The following is a 3181-nucleotide window of genomic DNA, read 5'->3' as shown; positions in this document are numbered from 1 at the left end:
TGAAAAATTAGTTAACACTCAACTTACAACTTTCTTAGAAAACACTATGACGCTGTTCCCACTCAATCAGGTTTTAGGCCACTACACTCTACAGAATCAGTATTCTTACATACTTTGGAGACTTTAAAATTTGTATTGGATGAAGAGAAAAATGCTGCGCTGATTCTGTCAGCCACCTTTGAAACCATTTCCCATGACATCCTATTATATTGTCTCAAAGCCTGTGGCATCTCCCATCTGGCCTTAGACTGGCTAAAATCATTTTTGACAGGATCGTCAAATAGTCACGCTTGGCCACTATCAGTGAGCCGCCAAACTCCTGCAGGCTTCCACACTGAGTCTAGTACTGTTTAATGTATATATGGCCCCCCTCATAAAACTGATATCATCATTCAATTTTGAAACCACCTCATATGCGGATGACGCTCACTTGATCCAAGCATTGGACAAACACTTCACCAGTGCAGAAGAGAATTTTCAACAGTGTCTCACGGAAGTCAAGCGTTGGATGAAGCGGAACCACCTGAAGTTTAACACTAAAAAAACAGAAATCATTCTCCTAGGCAAATTTAATACCTTCACCCCTAGTCGCCATCGGACACCCCCCACCCCCACCCAACACGGTAGAGGTTTTCAATAACTTTGGGGTAAAATGTAACACCTATCCTTTCGTCCACAAGCGATATCAGTGGCTGGGACGTGTTTCCAGTTGATAAAATCTTTTTAAAAGTTATTTGATTTTCTCACAGTCGCAGCAAGAAAAACTGTTACAGCAGCCCTAGTCACCTACAGATTGGACGATTGTAATAGCCACTTTCACCACAGCCTTTAACTAGTTTATGCTCACCTCAAAAGCCCCCAGAAAAGTATTGAAGACAGTTCTTGAGATCAGGTGCACCACCGCGACGAAGTGAATGTAAAAATTATTAAAGATCATAATAATGCTCGGAAGTTAGTGAACCACATTTCCAGAATAAATCTATTGTGCCAAGTTGTAAGTGGACAATTGGAGCAACAACAATCGCACTCTAGCTGCACTAAGAGTTTATCGCAATTCACTTTAGAAACACAAATTGACACGTTAAAGGAAGTGTCATGTAGCTGCAGTTCAACCCCAGTAAAGGTTGCATTATTGGAATACTTACAAAATGTTATCAAAAAAAGAGAATCTTCACCTTTGGAGCACGCCATGTTTATACAGCTATCCGATCAATGGCTTTTAGCCTATACAAGATAAATTAGAAACTGAGGGACAACCAGGTTCACTATCAGTAAGTAAGAGCCTGAGGAAAGGCAACCTGATTCTGTAGAAAGCCATGCCTTCCCAGCAGAACCAATAACTGAATTGGGGGCTATTTGGGATATTTTCTTTAGAACTTTGCAGTTGACATTAGAAGCCCTGACTTATCAATCAAATGAAATGGACGTCCAAGTGGACCTCCTCAATGTCATGGCAAAAGCAGTCTCCGGTATCGATCAGAAATTAGCCAATTTAAATAATCTAATAACCCGAGCACACATGCAAGCAGAAACATCGTATATAGATTGCACTTGTGCACCGCTGACTAATAAATTAGCAACAATTCCAGATGTTTTGACCACCCTAATTGAAGGTATAAAAGTAAATCTGCAAGTTCCCGGTTGTAATAAGGATTCCATTTTGCCTGTTCAACTAGTGGAGAAAAGCGATGGATGTGATAATAGTAGAGTAAGCCACAGAACAGCGACTCATAGTCAAACTACAGAGCCATTAGGGAAAAAGGATGAGGCGGCTAATGCAGACACTACTGTGCAAGCTTACCGAGCTGACGATCCTCAACCGTGTTCTCCACCATATATAATGATTAAAAAACAGAGGAAAAAACAACGCAAAGCTAGAAACAAGATAAAACCAGTGTATTAGATAGCCAATGTATAAATACTACTACAATGGCGAATTACATAATTAAGCCTACTACTGAGGAGTCAGGGAATCAGGTCAGCAAGGGAAAGGAAAAAGCTCTACTCTCTCTTCGACAAAAAAACAGCGAAAAGTTATAGAAACACCAACACCGTTGAAAAGAGTGAAGTGTCAACACATCCTATAGCTCCATGGGTCTCCCTGGCTCTCCAGCGAGGTCATATATCTCAAAACAACATCAAAGGGATGATGCCCGGTTCCATCAAGAGCCAGTGGTTAACAATACATATAGCTTTATATCCACGGTAATCACGGCTCATCCTCCACTCGCACAAAGCAAACGAGAATTTAGGACTCATGAGAGGTTAAAAAAAATCAAGATCGTAATCCAATGGCCAACAAACTACCTGAAAATTGTCTCGCTAATTTTGGATCAGGCAAGACAATCACTTCCCAAGCTTCTACTGAAGTAAGTAGTCAAACAATTTTGCTTGATAAAATTACAATGGAAGATATTGAATCCATCACATTTTTATCCCATAAAGAGGGTAAGAGACAAGAATCCACTTTGGTGACTTTGACCTCTACTCATCTAGTCAAGAAAATGTCCTTCATGAAAAAGAGTCCTTTTTAAATTGGGGAATTAAAATCAGCATGCCCCCGCTAGTTCTCTACTCAAGTCCGTTTGATCTTTTAAAAGAGTTTTCTAGGCCACAAAGTAAAGATGATAATCACCTTGTATATTCTATTCTTAAAATTCCATTGGGAAAATTGTTTGTCATCACCAACCCCATACATTCTAAGCTAAGAACACAGAAGTTAACCCAACTCAATCTAGGCTCGTTAACAGCAGCCTTACACAATGGATCTCAAGCCTGACAGTTAAAAACACAATATCAAAGGAGGAACAAGGGCACCCAAAGGAATTAGACAGGGACCTTGGGTAGATACGTATTGCAGGAAACAGTGGTCCCTGAAACCAAACGATAGAGCAAAAAATGAATATAGTCAAAATTGGAACTATATTATAGCCAATGTCCGGCCGGGCATGGCAACTTTAATAAGTAGAAATTCTTGACAGTAAACAAGGAAATGTAAGTAGAAATTCGGTGGGACACAAGCCTGTATCCTCTGACTTACATACCAAGTAGACAGAAAATGACAAAACACAATCAGGCAATTACAGTGATGTTTCTTTGAGAAATAATGAATAGCGAAACATCTGATATTCAGATTGCCACCTTCACACTATATTACATACAGCAATATTTAAGGTGTAGG

Source organism: Triturus cristatus, chromosome 6 (assembly GCF_964204655.1).
Source record: "Triturus cristatus chromosome 6, aTriCri1.1, whole genome shotgun sequence".
Taxonomy (NCBI): Eukaryota; Metazoa; Chordata; class Amphibia; order Caudata; family Salamandridae; genus Triturus; species Triturus cristatus.
The sequence above is the reverse complement of the archived record's forward strand: the minus strand, read 5'-3'. Positions refer to the sequence as shown.